Below are 20,370 nucleotides of genomic sequence, written 5' to 3' on the forward strand. Positions count from 1 at the left end.
CTTGCCTGGAAAATCCCATGGACCGAGAAACCTGGTGGGCTACAGTCCATGGGGTTGCAAAGAATCAGTCACGACTAAGCAACTGAGCATGCCTACATGCACATAGTCAAAAGAATTATTTTTTTATAATCTTGGCAAATTTAGTCATTATTCACACAGCAACACCTAAAAAAAAACCCTAAAAATTGACAAAATGTTTACAGGACAGACAATGGCTTCAGAAGGATTTGCAAAAGAGAGCCAGTTAAAACTGAAAAATCCCATGTGATCCAGCAATACCACTACTGGGCACTTACCAGATGAAATGGCAATTCAAAACAATACATGCGCCCCAGTGTTCTTTACAACACTACTTATAATACTCAGGACATGGAAAGAACCCAAGTGTCCATCAACAGAGGAAAAGATACAGAAGACGCGGGGTAAATATATATGATAGAATATTATTCAGCCATAAACGGAACATGACTTATGGCTTTTGAATTATAGTTTTCTCTGGGCGTATGTCTAGTAGTGAGATTACTGCATCATATGTTAGTGCTATTTTTAGTTTTTTAAAGACTCTCCATACTGTCCTCCATAGTGGCAGTATCAATTTACATTCCCACCAACAGTGTGAGAGGTTTACTTTTTCTCCACACCCTCTCTAGCATTTATTGCTGGCAAATATTTTTGATGAAAGCCATTCTGACCAGTGTGAGGTGATGTCTCATTGTAGTTTTGATTTGCTGATATTAAGCACCTTTTCATGTGTTTGTTGGCCATCAATATATCTTCCTTAAATAAAAGTCTATTTAGGTTTTCCACCCATTTTTAAATTTTTTTTAATATATATTGTGTTCAGAAGAAGATTTTATGAGCCCAAATTCTTGCATTTTTCCACATCTAAAAAGGCACGAAAATCATTAAGAGAAGCATCTCCTGGTGATGACCACCAACTTTCTCATGACTAGCAGCAATCTTCTATCAAAACTATGTGCTTGATTGCACATATCCCCAAAATCACATACACACTGACCTTCCCCCCTTACCTCTTCAGAGAAGTTCCTTAGAACTATCTGATAGGCTGTCTCCTGGGATACTGTACTCATTTTGCCCCAAATAAAATTTAAATCACAACTCGCATATTGAGCACTTTTTTTTCTAGTCAATACCAGATTACAATGAGTTGAGGCATGGGTGGGAGAAGATGATACAAAGATATACAATACAGTTGTGTTTTTTTTAACATGGCTGTAAATGGAATAAAAATATGACTAAGAATGCAAATGCAAAATTAATTCAAATACCAGAAATGTCATAAAGTCACATTCTACCCTGGAACCTCAAAACTTAACATTGAGTAAAAGTAGAAGTAGGCCTACTTTAGACTGCTGAAGCATCAAAAGTAGTTTTATAGAGATGTTTTGCCTATAAGGAAGGCTCCCCAGTGTTCATTCCAGGAGCATATTGGAGAAACCTAGGTCACTTACCTATGCACTCTACACACACTCCTGAACAAGAAGGTACTCTTCATTCATTCAGCATTATACAACTGTACACTGAAGCCCTCAAAGGACAAAGCCCCACACCTGGTGCTAAGGATACAATAGCAAGCAAAATGGACCAAATCCATGCCCTTCAATTACTTGTATAGATTCACAAAAATAATTCTAAGGGCTGTGAGCTAAAGATGCAGAATGAGATCACTTAACAAGAGGGACTTGAATTAGTCTAAGGGATGGGAGTGGGGTAGGAAAAACTTTGCCAAGGAAGCAGGGTTTGGGGTGAAATCAGAAGGATGAAGAGGAGTTAATTTGACAGTGGGGGGGGGGTGTATGCATTGGGAGAGGGGAAGCATTTTAGGTGTAGGAGGGAGAAGGCAGTGAATGAATGGTGGACTGTGGTGGGAGTGCTGAGGCCAAGGGAGGGTGGTAAAAGATGAGTGAAGAGTCAGGTAGGGGTAAAAGCATGAAGGGTCTCGTGGCATGTTTCCATGACTTTGGAAAACCACGGAAAGCTTTTTTTTGGCTGTGCTGTGTCTTCATTATTTTGTTTGGGATTCCTCTAGTTGCAATGAGGAAGGGCTACTCTTTATTGTGGTACGCAAGCTCCTCACTGCTGTATCTTGTCTTGTGAAGCACAGGCTCTGAACCTTGAGGGTTTCAGTACTTGCAGAGTGCATAGAGCTCAGGCTCAGTAGTTGTGGCACTTGGACTTAGTTGCATGTGGGATCTTCCTGGACAAGGGATCAAATCCATTTCCCCTGCATTGGCAAACTGATTTCTATCCACTGTACCACCAGGAAAGTCCCCATGGGAAGTCTTTAAGCAAAGGAATAGCATCACCAGATTTTAATTTTAAAACATTTTAGCTGAAAGGAGAATAAATTGAAGGGACATGGTGATGATAGTAGAAGTTTTTAAAAATACAAAATTTTAGCAACATTAATAGGGCTTGGCAAATTAGTGAAGAAAAAAGCCTTAAAGATTGTGGGATATGATGAGCATAGAGTCTAGAATACTAAGAATACTTATTCTATGGGTCCCTTGAAATTCTGAAGTAGAATAAACAGCAGAATGAGCCACCAAGGACATACTAAATTTGCAGCTTCCTATTTTTGCCTGTTTATATGTCATAAGATGATATAAAACCAACTACAGTGGCTTGACTGAGTATCTGGCTGGAAGGCAGTCCCACAAATGTACATCTGCAGGGTCTTGACCGGACTTAATTAGAAAGTCTGAAGAAAGTCAGGTCATCTCTTGAAAACTGTGCCTTAGGTTTTTTTGTCTTGTATAGAACTGCTAGCTACAAATAACAAGAGAATGTTGTTTGTAAAATTAAGCTGGGTGTTGGCTGCAGCTAAATTAGAGTAATACATCTGGTGGACCCAAGAACATCAGGACATGCTCCTTTTCCCCCTCCTTGATTGTGTGTACTTATTCTTTAAGACTGAATCTGTAGGTCAAGTTGTGAGCTGTCTGTCTCCCTTTCTGTTTAAGGTACACACCACAAACAGTCTAGTCTGACTTGGCTTGATTAGATACTGTAGAGCAATCTAGTCACATGTTGGCAAGATGTGTTAATTCTTGTAGGCAGGTGTAGCATCAATTAGAACTTGGAAGTGGTTATTTGGTCAATTCAGTTCCAGTCAAGCAACAGTTATTGAACACCAGGCACTAATGGACTAGACACTGAGCTGTACACTAGGATATAAAGATCCGTAAGAAATAGGCATTGTCTTAAGGAGTCTATAGTGTAGTCCGGGAGTTGGTGATGGACGGGGAAGCCTGCTGTGATGCAGTCCGTGAGGTCGCAAAGAATTGGACACGACTGAGTGACTGAAGTGACTGACAGTGTAGTCCAAGGGGCGCTAGTGGTAAAGAACACATTTGCCAATGTAGGAGACGCAGGAGACCAGGGTTCAATCCCTGGGTTGGGAAGATCCCCCAGAGGAGGGCATAGCAACCCACTCCAGTACTCTTGCCTGGAGAATCCCATGGACAGAGGAGCCTGGTGGGCTACAGTCCACAGGGTTGCAGAGAGTTGGACATGACTGAAGTGACTTAACATACATACATATGAGGAGCTACAGTTCCCAAAGTTCCTCTGTCCGTGGGATTTTCTAGGCAAGAATACTCAAGTGGGTTGCCATTTCTTTCTCCAGGGAATCTTCTCAACAGAGGAATCAATCCTGAGTCTCCTGAATTGGCAGGTGGATTCTCTACCACTGAGCCACCGGCAAAGCCCAATTCTTCTGTACAGATTGTTAAAATCTGTTTCAGTGAATACCACATCATATTGTTACTGAATTTTCTTACATTTATTTCTCTCAGTAGCCAGTGACTTCCGGAAGGACGAGGGCCATGTCTAATTAATCTTTATATCCCCTAAACTGAGCACAGTTTCTGGAATATAGATGTTCAATATGTATTTATTGAGACCGAGGTTTTATCCCCGGCTCTATTGAGCAATTCATTTAATAACTATGTGCTTTTAGCTTCTTGTGAAAATGTAGATGAGAATGGCCTGTCTGCCTCCACAAGGTCAAATGAGTTAGTAAGAGTGAGAACACTTTGGGAGCTAACAAGACAGAACCGATAAATTATTATTGTTATGAGGGAGGGCCAGACTGTTTAGGAAAGTGGTAGAACTGAAAGTTGTCCATAATATATGGGGAGACTGCTTTTGTGTTCCTCTTATTTACATGCAATTCTCCAAGGTTTTTCCACTTCATTTTTGGAAAACTTTTAAAAGTCACAAGGCGGGGACAGAAGACAAGAGGAGGAATAATCACCCAGGTCCCAGAATCCTTGGGCCAAATTTTCACCCTTCGTTTCCTGCGGTGCTTGGTCAGTGATTCTCCCCACACAGGAGGTGGCTCGGGCACGCTATACCAGATGCTGCAGCTGTTCTGTCCATCTCTCTCCCCAGCACCCACTGTTCTCAGGGACACCAACAGCTTCTGACTGCCAGCTTCTAACTTTCTGCTCAAGGTTTTCTCTGTGCTCTGTCTGTATAAAACCCAGGCTCAAATTCCTTGGTGCTAATGTGCTTGGCGGCAGCCATCAACCAATGATGGAGTAGATGTTGGTGGATAAATACCCCAGTGTCCACCCCTCCTGGATGGGAGAACTCAGAGCTCTGCTTTACAAAGTGGCTTAGAGGCCATCTGAGGCATGGAGCCCTAAGTGCCCAGAGCAGACTCTGCTCACGGCATTTCTGCAGTGGCTTCCCTTTTATCCCAGTGCCTTTTCCTCCACTTCTTTGTCAGTATTTCCTAGAATCTCCCGGCAAGGAAACTATCCAAACCCTTGTCTGCCTCTAGAGAATCCAAGGCTAAATAACCCACCTTCCACAAAGCATTTGTTTTAATACAAAAAACAAAAAAACAAAAAACTTTGCGAGTTTCCCTGGTGGCTCAAAGTATTTGTGCTTTAATATAAAATATATTAACAAACAGGTTTCCCTGGTGGCTCAGATGGTAAAGAATCTGCCTGCAATGTAGGAGACCCGGGTTCAACCCCTCAGTTGAGAAGATCCCCTGGAGAAGAGAATGGCTATCCACTCCAGCATTCTTGCTTAGAGAATTCCATGGAGGGCTGGAGGGCTATAGTTCTTGAGGTCACAAAGAGTCAAACACAACTGTGTGACTAAAACACACATGTTAAAAATATATAGATTTATTAAATAATAACTATAGATATAAAATAGATAATGTGAACATATAAATAAAAACATAAAAACATATACAAGCAGACCTCAGATATATTACAGGCTCAGTTCCAGACCACCGCAACAAAGTAAATATCACAATAAAGCAAGCCATGTGAAGTTTTTGGTTTCCCAATGCATATAAAAGTTATGCTTACACTACATTGTAGTCTATAGAGTATACAATAGCATTATGTCTAAAAAAGTACATACCTCAGTTAAAAAAAATACTGCAAAGAAATGCTAAAACAATTACATAGTAATATAAATAATCACTTTATCAAAAATCACAGATCAACATAATAACCATAATAATAATGACAGTCATGAAGTAGTATGAGAATTACTAAAATGTGACACAGAGAAATGATATGAACAAGTAGTTGTTGAAAGATGGCACCAATAGACTCACTCTACTCAGATTTGCCACAAACCTTCAATTTACAGAAAACGCAGCATCTGCAAAGACGAATAAAGTGAAGTGCAATAAAACGAGGTATGCTTGTAAAATAAATAAAATGATATGAAATTAAAAATTACTACTGCCTCTTGCACAAATATACCTTCTTTGGGTTCATAAAGAGTCTTTAGTACAGTGTTGTTTTATCAGAAGAACCAAAGGGCAGAACAGGTTACTGTAGACACTGGAATCATAGGAAACTATTTCAAGAACATCATTCCAGGGGGTCAGGTAAACATGAGGTCAATCTACTGCTCCCTGGGAGAGTGTAGGATGGTGGGGCCCAGCCTCGGGTCTTCACGGATATCAGTCCTTCAGATATGAGATGAGATGTATCGCAAATGATCCAAGTACCTTCACCCTTAGCGCTGGAGCTTCAATCTGTCTCTTTCCTGAGTTTCTTTTCAGTCACTGGGAAGCAAAGGACAGGAAATCCCTTGTCTTTTTCTTTCTCCCAATGTTGAAATGATTGATTAAAATGAAGAGAGACTGTCTTTTATCAGCATTCTGACAGCCATGGCAGATTATTCCTCAAACTTTACTACCTTTAGATTTCAGCTTCTTCCCCAAAATTGTTTTCAACATTTCAGAGAATAAATTAGATACAATTTTTACTGTGGCTTGAATATACAGTATGGACGTCAGAGCTGAAGCCTGCCCTCTTACCAGTGAGGCAGCTCCCAGAGAAATAAAAGACAGCCACAGAAACCATTTAGTCCCAGAACCATGGCCAGGGGATAAAAAGTGCCATAGAGAGTGTAGAAATTTTAAAAATCATGCACATTTTAGCAGACTGAAATCTTTTACTCTTTAAAAATTCACGTGAAATCTCTCAAGTGAGAGATTCATGAGTAACAACAAAGAAGCTTTGGAGACAGGTGAAGAGAGATGATATACAGACTTGATCTGAACATAAGGGTGTGCTCTGGCCATTTCAACCACTTTCCCAATCGGACCTGATGGCAGAGAGTAAGTCACACTGATGGCTGACCAGCTGAAGTGATGACATCACCCACTGTGTAAGAGTTCGGGCATCTGCAGGTGACAGGGCATTTGCTGTGGGAAGTGACCGCTGGCAGCCGTTCAGAAAGCCTAGCTAAATTTAGAAATGGGTTTCAGAACAATGTCAGCTGATGCCAAATCAATTCAATAATTGACCCTAGGTGAAGAAACTAGAAGGGAGCCTGTTTTGGAAACAGAACATTTTCAAATTAAAGGGTTGATTTTGTCATATCATCTTCATTCTGGGATTCTTTTTCATTTTTGAATTGCTTATTTTACTGCTTCTGTACAATTAATATAGTAAATTGTTCACAAGGCATTTCACATTTCATTCATTCATTCATTCATTCTATACATATTTATTGAGGACTTACCACTATCTAAAATTTACCTAAAGAGAATTAAGTTATTGAGGATATGGACTGTGTCACATAATGGGTCATGGTGAACATAAGGCTGATTGAACTGAAGATACTAGCAGGATCTGGAATGCTGTGTAGCCTCTCTCCCTCTGTCTCTCTCTCTCTCTCTCTCTCTCAGACACACACACACACACACACACAGACTCAGAACTGTGAGCATTCAAGGTCAATATATAAATAGCAAAACTATAGCAGTAGAAAAATACCTCCATGATTTCTGGGAGTTAAGAGACCCGAGGGCTAAGCTAAATTCTGCCAGTGACTTTCAGTTTGACCTTCAGCAAATAAATTCATCTCATTCCACCTCAATCTCCTATGAAAGTGAAAACTTTCTCTGTTAGTTTTGCTACTTTATCCTCAGCTCCCAGAATAGAGCCTAGCACTGGTAAAAGCTCAATAAATATCTCTTGAATGCATGAATAAAGTGGTTTGGCTTCAGATGGCCAGGGTGTGGCGGGCTAGACCACAGATGAATTAGAAAGACTTGTTGACTGTCTCAGACCTATGGCCTTATTAAAAGCAGATTTAGTGGCCTTCACTGGCCCTTACTTTTAGACTCTCAAACTAATGAAGTGTTAGATCTCTAGTCACTCTGATGGTGAAGGCTGGTGAGCCAGAGAAAAAGAAAGGGCAAGGGGAGAAATTCATCCCAATGCCTCACAGAGAACTGGTGTAGGTGTTGGATATAAGAAGGGTGAAGTGGGGTGGGTATAGGGAGATGGTTTTGGTGGAGACAGAACACATATGAGTTTAGGTCTTGTCATAGTAAAAAGGCACTGAAACAAACAAACAAAAAAATCCAGTGACATCTTTTCTGATTGCTTTGGACAAACTTCAGTGCTAATTTCTCTGTGATTCCACTGAATCTTGTATTACTAATACTATAGTTCATTCCCCTTCATGAATCACAGCCTTGTCATGGTGAAGGGGCTTGCATAACTCAATGAAGCTGTGAGTCATGCTGGACAGGGCCATTCAAGATAGACAGGTCATAGCAAAGATTTCTGACCCACTCCAGCATTTTTGACGTTAGAACCCCAGCAAGAATACTGTTCCTTCATGAACAGTACGGAAAGGCGAAAAGATATGATACTGGGAGATGAGCCCCTCAGATTGGAAGGTGTCCAATACACTACTGGGGAAGGGTAGAGGGCAATTACTAATAGCTCAAGAAAGAATGAAGCACCCAGCCAAAACAGAAACGATGCTCAGTTGTAGATGGGTTTGGTGGTGAAAGAAAGTCTGATACTGTAAATATATATATATATATATTGCATAGGAACCTGGAATGTTAGGTCCATGAATCAAGGTAAATTGGACATGGTCAAGCAGGGAATGGCAAGAGTGAAACATCAACATCTTAGGAATCAGTGAACATAAAATGGATGGGAATGGGCGAATTTAATTCAGATGACCATTATATCTACTACTGTGGCCAAGAATCCCTTTGAAGAAATGGAGTAACCCTCATATTCAACAAAAGAGTCAAAGATGCAGTACTTGGGTGCAACATCAAAAATGATGGAGTGATCTTGGTTACTTTTCAAGGCAAACCATTCAATATTACAGTAATCCAAGTCTATGCCCCAAGCACTGATGCTTAAAAAGCTGAAGTTGACCAGTTCTATGAAGACCTACAACACCTTCTAGAACTAACACCAAAAAAAGATCTCATTTTCATCATAGGGGATTGAAAGCAAAAGTAGGAAGTCAAGAGATTCCCGAAATAATATGTAAGTTTGGCCTTGGAGTAAAAAATGAAGCAGGGCAAAGGCTAACAGAGTTTTGTCAAGAGAACAGGCTGACCATAGCAAACAACCTCTTTCAACAACACAAGAGACAATTCTCTACACAGGTTCGATACCAAAATAAGCTTAACTATGTTCTTTGTAGCTGAAGATGGAGAAGCTCTATAAAGTCAGCAAAAACAAACTGGGAGCTGACTGGCTCATATCATGAATTGTTTATTGCAAAACTCAGGCTTAAAATGAAGAAAGTAGGGAAAGCCACTGGGTCATTCAAGTGTAACCTAAATCAAATTCCTTATGATTATACAGTAGAAGTGACAAATAGATTCAAGGGATTATATCTGATAGGCAGAGTTCTTAAACTATAGACAGAAGTTCATAACATTATATAAGAGGAAGTGACCAAAATCACTCCAAAGAAAAAGAAATACAGGAAGGCAGAGAGGTTATCTGAGGAGGGTTTATAACTACCTGAGGAAAGAAGGTAAGAGAAAGGCAAAGGAGAAAGGGGAAAAATATACCCCTTTGAATGGAGACTTCCAGGGAGTAGCAATGAGAGATAAGAAAGCCTTCTTAAGCAGACAATGTAAAGAAATAGAGGAAAACAATAGAATGGGAAAAGCAACAAATAGCTTCAAAAAATTAGAGATATCAAGGGGATATTTCATTCAAGAATGGGTATGATAAAGGACAGAAATGGTAAGGACCTAACAGAAGCAGAAGAGATTAAGAAGAAGTGGCAAGAATACACAGAAGAACTACACAAAAAAGGTCTTAATGAGCTGGTGGTGTGAGCTGATAACCGTAATGGTGTGGTCATTTGCCTAGAGTCAGACATCCTGGAGTGTAAAATCAAGTGGGCCTTAAGAAACATTGCAACAAACAAAACTAGTGTAAGTGATGGAATTCCAGGTGAAGTATTTAAAATCCTAAAGTATAATGCTATTAAAGTGCTGCACTCTATGTGTCAGCAAATTTAGAAAACTCAGCACTGGCCACAGGACTGGAAAAAGAAGGGCAATGCCAAAGAATGTTCAAAGTGAAAAGTGAAAGTGAAAGTTGCTCAGTAGTTTCAGACTCCTCGTGGCCCCATGCACTAAACAGTCCAAGGAATTCTCCACACCAGAATACTGAAGTAGGTAGCCATTCCCTTCTCCAGGGGATCCTCCCAGCCTAGGAATCAAACCCAGGTATACAATTGTGCTTATTTCACATGCTATCATGGTTGTTCACAAAATCCTTCAAGCTAGGCTTCAACAGTCCATGAACCAAGAACTTCCAGATGTACAAGCTGGGTTTAGAAAAGACAGAGGAACCAGGGATCAAATTGACAAAATCTGTTGGCTCATAGAGAAAGCGAGGGAATTCCAGAAAAACACCTGCCTCATTGACTACACTAAAGCCTTTGATTGTGTGGACCGCATCAAACTGTGGAAACTTCTTAAAGAGATAGGAATACCAGACCACCTTACCTATCTCCTGAGAAACCTGTACACAGGGCAAGAAGCAACAGTTAGAACTGGACATAGAACAGTGGACTGGTTCAAAACTGGGAAAGGAATATAATAAGAATGTACATTGTCAACCTGTTTGTTTATCTTATATGCAGAGTACACCATGCAAAATGCTGGGCTGGATGACTCACAAACAGGAAACAAGATTTCCGCGAGAAATATCAACAATCTCAGATATGCAGAAGATACCGCTCTAATGGCAGAAAGTGAAGAGGAACTAAAGAACCTCTTAATGAAGGTGAAGGAAGAGAGTGAAAAAGCAGACTTGAAACTCAACATTCAAAAAACTAAGATCATGCTATCCAGCTCATGGTATCCAGTCCCATAACTTCATGACAAATACAAGGGGAAAAAGTGGAAGTAATGACAGATTTTCTTTTCTTAGGCTCCAAAATCACTGTGGATGGATTGCAGCCACGGTGACTGCAGCCATGAAATTCAAAGATGCGTCTTAGAAGGAAAGCTATGACAAACCTAGACAGCGTATTCAAAAGCAGGTGAATCATGTTGATGTATGGCTAGAAACCAACACAATATTGTAAAGCAATTACCCTTCAATTAAAAATAAATAAATTAAGAAAAATATCAGAGATGTCACTTTGCCAACAAAGATCCATATGGTCAGTTCAGTTCAGTTCAGTTCAGTTGCTCAGTCATGTCTGACTCTTTGCAACCCCATGAACTGCAGCACGCCAGGCCTCCCTGTCCATCACTAACTCCTGGAGTCCACCCAAACCCATGTCCATTGAGTCAGTGATGCCATCCAACCATCTCTCCTCTGTCATCCCCTTCTGCTCCTGCCCCCAATCCTTCCCAACATCAGGGTCTTTTCAAATGAGTCAGCTCTTTGCATCAGGCGGCCAAAGTATTGGAGTTTCAGTTCAGCATCTGTCCTTCCAATGAATACCCAGGACTGATCTCCTTTAGGATGGACTGGTTGGATCTCCTTGCAGTCCAAGGGACTCTCAAGAGTCTTTTCCAACACCACAGTTCAAAAGCATCAATTCTTCTGCACTCAGCTTTCCTTATAGTCCAACTCTCACATCCATACATGACTACTGGAAAAACCATAGCCTTGACTAGATGGACCTTTGTTGACAAAGTAATGTCTCTGCTTTTTAATATGCTGTCTAGGTTGGTCATAACTTTCCTTCCAAGGAGTAAGCGTCTTTTAATTTCATGGCTGCAATCACCATCCACAGTGATTTTGGAGCCCAAAAAAATAAAGTCAGCCACTGTTTCCACTGTTTCCCCATCTATTTGCCATGAAGTGATGGGACTGGATGCCATGATCTTAGTTTCCTGAATGTTGAGCTTTAAGCCAACTTTTTCACTCTCTTCTTTCACTGTCATCAAGAGGCTCTTTAGTTCTTCTTCACTTTCTGCCATAAGGGTGGTATCATCTGCACATCTGAGGTTATTGATATTTCTCCCAGCAGTCTTCTCAGTAGTTATGGACAGATGTGACAGTTGGACCATAAATAGAAGGCTGAGAGTCAAAGAATTGGTGCTTTCATATTATGGTGCTAGAGAAGACTCTTAAGAGTTCCTTGAACTGCAAGGAGATAAAACTAGTCAATCATAAAGGAAATTAACCCTGACTATTCATTGGAAGACTGATGCTGAAGCTGAAGCTCCAGTACTTTGGCCACCTAATGCGAAGAGCTGTCTCACTGGAAAAGTCTCTGATGCTCAGCAAGACTGAAGGCGACAACAGAGGATGAGATGACTACATAGCATCACCAACTCAATGGATATGAATTTGAGCAGTCTCCGGGAGATGGTGGAGGACAGAGGATCCTGGCCGGCTGCAGCCATCGGGTAGCAAAGAGGCAAAGAGTCCATTGTTCAGACTTTGTGACTGAACAACAACAATAACTGTAGTTCATTCTCAACATTTGTTTGCATAATCCTAAGGGTATGAGTTCACAAAAGCTGAAATGCTTAGAACACAGTAGGTGCTTAATACAAACATTTTAAAGTTCAGTTTACATGTGATAATTTTCTTGCCCGAAAAAACAAAGATGATAATGCACCTTTGTTCACAGAGTGAAAGAGGGAAACTGTTTCCTCACTCTGTCCTCTGAAACATTTCTCAGCTCTCTTCTTCTTCCATGCAAATGATTAATCACTTCCTTATCTTCCAACAATTGGTGCTTTAGGTCACCCACAAAATGCAAACATAACCTGGTAATGTAAAGACACCTTGCTCTCCAAAGGTAAATTGGAGAGCATCATTTTTCTGTGGTGACCATACTGTGCTTGCAATAAATAAAATCAGAAAGAAAACATTGGCTACATTACAGCAAAAGATTTCCATAAGGCCAGGAGGTGGTTTTCACATGGATTCATCAGGAATCGTTATTAAACAAAATTTATTGTAGGCAAGCAAACAAACCTGTAGAGCACAGTTACAATTGTCCACCTGCCAGTTAGTCATAGACATAGCCTCTTTGGATAGTCCTTAAGTTCATTCTAAAATGCTTCATTTGAGTGGGAGACTTCAATACCCCACTCACAACTATGGATAGATCAACTAAACAGAAAATTAACAAGGAAACACAAACTTTAAAGGACACAATGGACCAGCTAGACCTTATTGACATCTATAGGACGTTTCACCCCAAAACAATCAACTTCACCTTTTTGTCAAGTGCACACGGAACCTTCTCCAGAATAGATCACATCCTGGGCCATAAATCTAGTCTTGGAAAATTCAAAAAAATTGAAATCATTCCAGTCATCTTTTCTGACCACAGTGCAGTAAGATTAGATCTCAATTACAGGAAAAAAATTATTAAAAATTCAAACATATGGAGGCTAAACAACACATTTCTGAATAACCAACAAATCATAGAAGAAATCAAAAAAGAAATCAAAATATGCATAGAAATGAATGAAAATGAAAACACAACAACACAAAACCTATGGGACACTGTAAAAGCAGTGCTAAGGGGAAGATTCATAGCATTACAGGCCTACCTCAAGAAACAAGAAAAAAGTCAAATAAATAACCTAACTCTACACCTAAAGCAACTAGAAAAGGAAGAAATGAAGAACCCCAGGGTTAGTAGAAGGAAAGAAATCTTAAAAATTAGGGCAGAAATAAATGCAAAAGAAACTAAAGAGACCATAGCAAAAATCAACAAAGCTAAAAGCTGGTTTTTTGAAAAAATAAACAAAATTGACAAACCATTAGCAACACTCACTAAGAAACAAAGGGAGAAGAACCAAATTAACAAAATTAGAAACGAAAATGGAGAGATCACAACACACAACACTGAAATACAAAGGATCATAAGAGACCACTACCAGCAGCTCTATGCCAATAAAATGGACAACTTGGAAGAAATGGACAAGTTCTTAGAGAAGTATAACTTTTCAAAACTGAACCAGGAAGAAATAGAAGATCTTAACAAACCCATCACAAGCAAGGAAATCAAAACTATAATCAGAAATCTTCCAGTAAACAAAAGCCCAGGACCAGATGGCTTCACAGCTGAATTCTACCAAAAATTTAGAGAAGAGCTAACACCTATCTTACTCAAACTCTTCCAGAAAATTGCAGAAGTAGGTAAACTTCCAAACTCATTCTATGAGGCCACCATCACCCTAATTCCAAAACCAGACAAAGATGCCTCAAAAAAGAAAACTACAGGTCAATATCACTGATGAACATAGATGCAAAAATCCTTAACAAAATTCTAGCAAACAGAATCCAACAACATATTAAAAATATCATACACCATGACCAAGTGGGCTTTATCCCAGGAATGCAAGGATTCTTTAATATCTGCAAAAATCAATGTAATACACCACATTAACAAATTGAAAGATAAAAACCATATGGCTATCTCAATAGATGCAGAGAAAGTCTTTGACAAAATTAAACATCCATATATGATAAACTCTCCAGAAAGCAGGAATAGAAGGAACATACCTCAACATAATAAAAGCTATATATGACAAACCCACAGCAAGCATTACCCTCAATGGTGAAAAATTGAAAGCATTTCCCCTAAAATCAGGAACAAGACAAGGGTGCCCACTCTCACCACTACTATTCAACATAGTTTTGGAAGTGTTGGCCACAGCAATCAGGGCAGAAAAAGAAGTAAAAGGAATCCAGATAGGAAAAGAAGAAGTGAAACTCTCTCTGTTTGCAGATGACATGATCCTCTACATAGAAAACCCTAAAGACTCTACCAGAAAATTACTAGAGCTAATCAACGAATATAATAAAGTTGCAGGATAAAAAACTAACACAGAGAAATCTCTTGCTTTCTTATACACTAACAATGAGAAAACAGAAAGAGAAATTGAGGAAACAATACCATTCACCATTGCAACAAAAAGAATAAAATACTTAGGAGTATATCTACCTAAAGAAACAAAAGACCTATACATAGAAAACTATAAACCACTGGTGAAAGAAATCAAAGAGGACACAAACAGATGGAGAAATATACCGTGTTCATGGATTGGAAGAATCAATATTGTCAAAATGGCTATACTACTCAAAGCAATCTATAGATTCAATGCAATCCCTATCAAGCTACCAACGGTATTTTTCACAGAACTAGAACAAATAATTTCACAATTTGTATGGAAATACAAAAAACCTCAAATAGCCAAAGTAATCTTGAGAAAGATGAATGGAACTGGAGGAATCAACCTGCCTGACTTCAGACTCTACTACAAAGCCACAGTCATCAAGACAGTATGGTACTGGCACAAAAACAGAAATATAGATCAATGGAACAGAAAGAAAGCCCAGAGATAAATCCATGAACCTATGGTCACCTTATCTTCGACAAAGGAGGCAAGGATATACAATGGAAAAAAGACAACCTCTTTAACAAGTGGTGCTGGGAAAACTGGTCAACCACCTATAAAAGAATGAAACTAGAACACTTTCTAACACCATACACAAAAACAAACTCAAAATGGATTAAAGATCTAAATGTAAGACCAGAAACTATCAAACTCCTAGAGGAGAACATAGGCAAAACACTCTCCGACATAAATCACAGCAGGATCCTCTATGACCCACATCCCAGAATATTAGAAACAAAAGCAAAAATAAACAAATGGGACCTAATGAAACTTAAAAGCTTTTGCACAACAAAGGAAACTATAAGCAAGGTGAAAAGACAGCCCTCAGATTGGGAGAAAATAATAGCAAATGAAGCAACAGACAAAGGATTAATCTCAAAAATATATAAGCAACTCCTGAAGCTCAACTCCAGAAAAATAAATGACCCAATCAAAAAATGGGCCAAAGAACTAAACAGACATTTCTCCAAGGAAGACATACAGATGGCTAAAAAACACATGAAAAATGCTCAACATCACTCATTATCAGAGAAACGCAAATCAAAACCACAATGAGGTACCATTACACGCCAGTCAGGATGGCTGCTATCCAAAAGTCTACAAGCAATAAATGCTGGAGAGGGTGTGGAGAAAAGGGAACCCTCTTACACTGTTGGTGGGAATGCAAACTAGCACAGCCGCTATGGAAAACAGTGTGGAGATTTCTTAAAAACCTGGAAATAGAACTGCCATATGACCCAGCAATCCCACTTCTGGGCATACACACCAAGGAAACCAGATCTGAAAGAGACACATGCACCCCAATGTTCATCACAGCACTGTTTATAATAGCCAGGACATGGAAGCAACCTAGATGCCCATCAGCAGACGAGTGGATAAGGAAGCTGTGGTACATATACACCATGGAATATTACTCAGCCATTAAAAAGAATTCATTTGAATCAGTTCTAATGACATGGATGAAACTGGAGCCCATTATACAGAGTGAAATAAGCCAGAAAGATAAAGACCATTACAGTATACTAACACATATATATGGAATTTAGAAAGATGGTAATGATAACCCTATATGCAAAACAGAAAAAGAGACACAGATGTATAGAACAGACTTTTGAACTCTGTGGGAGAAGGCAAGGGTGGGATGTTTCAAGAGAACAGCATTGAAACATGTATATTATCTAGGGTGAAAGAGATCACCAGCCCAGGTTGGATGCATGAGACAAGTGCTCGGGCCTGGTGCACTGGGAAGATCCAGAGGGATCGGGTGGAGAGGGAGGTGGGAGGGGGGGATCAGGATGGGGAATACATGTAAATCCATGGCTAATTCATTTCAATGTATGACAAAATCCACTGCAATGTTGTAAAGTAATTAGCCTCCAACTAATAAAAATAAATGAAAAAAATATAAAATGCTTCATTTGAATACATTTTAATATGTTACATGGCATTATAAGTAGGGAAGGGACCCCCCAAAACAACCTGTTTGTTCATTTAATTACCTGGGGCACCATTGCCAGTTAGTAATTGCCTCCAGTGATAAACAAAAACTTGATGCATTAGGTTCAAGTTTGATTTGTTAGGTAGGGATTCTAGTTGTTGAGGATCTGAGTGAGAAGGCAGAGGTTCAGCTTCCTTGTCAAGAGAATGGGGTCTCCTCACTCTATCTGATTTACAAGTCACTAGGGACTCTCTGACCTAATTTTCTACCTGAGTTCTCTTAACTACGTCACTTGGGAACTTCTGACTTCCCCATCTTCACTCCCTGGCATAACAGAGCAGCTCAGTGGACAGGCTTCCTTCACAGGGAGTGACCTCTGTAGAAGGAATGCTGGCAATCTTTGGTTCATAGGGCCTGGCCCCTGACTAAAGCAATAGTAAATGAGCTTTCTTTCAGGCTGGGCAGGGTGAGATGACCACTCATCTACTTTGTTTATGTAAAGCACTTTAGGTTAGAATGAATGTCTTTTTTCACATTTGTATATGAGTGGGATTCATCAGTTTAACTTGAACTGCCAACTCTCAGGTTAATATATGATAAGAGTCAGGGTGATCTTATTTATTATAAAATTAAATTTCATTTATCATAAAAGTTTTATTAGTAAAATTAGCAAAGAAACATTAATTCAAACATTGGTAAATTATTATATTCATTCAACAAATTTGTATTGAAAGCTTTTTATGAACTGAAGTGTTGTGTTATGTTTTTAAAATGGAAGGACTCACAATCTATTAGAGAAGATTAAGCCAAAGAATATATTACTATTATACAGAGTAAAAGTGAGAACATTGAGGAAGGACCTTGACTCAATTTCACCTGAGTTCCTATCCTGTATTATGAGTTCCTGGGTATTTTACATTTATTGTCTCACTGCTAAGAGATTGACATAATCAAAGAATCATTGAGAATAATAGTAGTCATTTTTACAACAGTTAAGGCCTTGAAAAGACATTTTTATACACTCATATGGGATCAGTTCAGTTCAGTCACTCAGTCGTGTCCTACTCTTTGCGACCCCATGAACCACAGCATTCCAGACCTCCCTGTCCATCACCAACTCCTGAAGTCTACCCAAACTCATGTCCATCGAGTCGGTGATGCCATCCAACCATCTCATCCTCTGTTGTTCCCTTCTCCTCCTGCCCTCAATCTTTCCTAGCATCAGGGTCTTTTCAAATGAGTCAGCTCTTCGCATCAGGTGGCCAAAGTATTGGAATTTCAGCTTCAACATCAGTCCTTCCAATGAATATGCATAAATAATTCAGAAAGTGTGCCTGCATAAAAATACATGCTTGATCTTTGTCCAAATGGAGACAGTGGGTAGAGGAAAAGAGAAGGTGATAGACAAAGAATTTGAGAAGGGGGTCGCTGAGATCTGTAGCTAATGTAATAGCTGGATCATTTTCACTTATCCATTTGTCTATAACCAAGTGCACATACCTCCCTATATGGAAGTGTTCATTTAAAAAAAAAGAGATCCTGGCAGGAAGAGATTGGTTAGAAAGAAGAAATCAGGTAAATGTATCTGGGGAAATGATCTGTTTCCACTTGTCCTGCCACAAGCTAATTTTAATGGGCATCAACTCTATATGAGGCATAAAGCCAGGAGCACCAAGAAAATCAGCTCAATGCCACAACACTGGTACCAGCCAGGCACTGTTATCCACTTGTACAGATGAAGATGCCAGCCTCTGAACAGTAAAGGGTTTATCCAGATTGACTCTTAGTGGCAGAACTGGACTATGAAACCAGGTCTGCTGTATTCCACTACCTATATTCCATCACCACCCCAATTTAGTGTTGGACTGTGGATGCAAAAGAATTTGTGAAAGCTAAGATTAAACAGGGAAAATACTTAGGGATGTCCTTGGGGGAAAAGTATCAGCGCAAAAACATGTTCACTTGCATCACAGAGGAGATAGACTATAAACTCCAAGTTGCTCATTTCTGCTGGCTTGCTTTTGCCTGATCATTTCTGGGTTTGTATTTGGTATTATAAAAGCTGCCAGTGCTATAACATAGAATTAATGAGACTGAAATGACAAAAGCTATAAACAAAGAGAGACAGGTTTCATCTAACACGAGTAAGTGAAATATATAAAAAAGAAAATGGCAGGTTTTGCAAAGCTCAACTTCTGCAATAAGTAAAGGAAAAATATGTTTCATGTTCTACTAATAGTAGTAAATGTATCCTTTATGAGTAGTCATGTAAATTTAAAAACTATTCAATTTTCCCTCCTTCTTCTTATTTTACAGTTTCTTACATTCATTTTATTTACAATACCTTCCTAATTGCTAGGTTTCTTTTTTTTAATTGGCTAGTGAAATAATTACAAACACGCTTGCAGTGAAATTCTTTAAAACTAGGAACTCTTGGCAATGATACTATGTCAATTCAGACTTCTGAACTTTCAAAATTGTTGGCCCAGTAATAATGTTTGATTTGTAATCTTTGTCAGGGGAGAGTTCGTAAGTTTAAATTTTAAAAAAATCTTTGACATCCTTCACAGCATTTCTGTAGATCAATTATTTTCTCCTTGGGTTATTACTAAGATTTCTACATGGTATACAAATTTTGCTTTCTGTTATATGTTTTTCCATTTTTCCATTCAAAATGTAATTTCCTTATAGGCAATCAAGACAATAAGTGTCTTGATCTTCAATATTGTAATAACTTGAAGCTATATTTTGACTGGGCTTCCCTGGTAACTCAGCTGCAATGCAGGTTTACCTGCAATGCAGGAGAATTGTAGGGAGAATCCACCTGCAATGCAGGAGACACCAGTTTGATTCCTGGGTTGGGAAGATCCCTTGGAGGAGGGCATGGTGACCCACTCCATTATTCTTGCCTGGAGAATCCACATGGACAGAGCAGCCTGGTAGGCTACAGTCCACGGGGTTGCAAAGAGTCAGACATGACTGAGCGACTAAGCATAGCACATAGTTTTACTAACTGTGATGATGCTATTGTGTTAGAACAGGAATAGAAATTTAGCTTTATGTTTCCAAGATCAAGAATTTTCATACCTCAAGAAAACCCTTTTACTTGTTTGCTAGAATCAATGACCAGACTTATAGTTTCAAATACCCATGCCTTCAGATAATACGAACTATCACAAAGACTTCTAGGACAGGTCCTTCCAGCCTAAATCTGATCTCTCTATTCTCTCTTGGCTGGTGTGTGTGCGTGTTTTCATTTATATTGGTATGAATCTTGAAGGATAGATAAATGAATTTTTCAAAAGGCAGGTAAGAATATGCAAAGAAAAAAAGGGACTGAATGAACTAGCACTGTACAATAGCCAGGTTTAACTTCTAATGCTAGTAAATAAAATATGCTTGAAATATCTGGGAAACCTGCCAGATAAAAAATATTGAATATATGTTTAAAGTGGTTTTTTTTTTTCCTTTTTTAAAGGTTAGATTGAGGCTTATGACAAAACATCCCGATAGAATGGGAAAAAAATCAATCAATTGTATGAATGTTGTGTCTCCGGATTCAAAGTATCCAGCCACGGCTGAATGGCCAACTTCCACATTTTCTCTCTCCCTAAGCATTTCACTCAACATTTGGAATTACACAGATAGGACTGAAACATACTCAAATGAAATAAGAGACAACATCCCTGAAAACATTTTATTAATTGCAAACAACCACAGAAATATAAGGTATTGTTTTTAAGTAAATGATCCT

The sequence above is a fragment of the Odocoileus virginianus genome, chromosome 34, assembly GCF_023699985.2.
Source record: "Odocoileus virginianus isolate 20LAN1187 ecotype Illinois chromosome 34, Ovbor_1.2, whole genome shotgun sequence".
In the NCBI taxonomy this organism is placed as follows: Eukaryota; Metazoa; Chordata; class Mammalia; order Artiodactyla; family Cervidae; genus Odocoileus; species Odocoileus virginianus.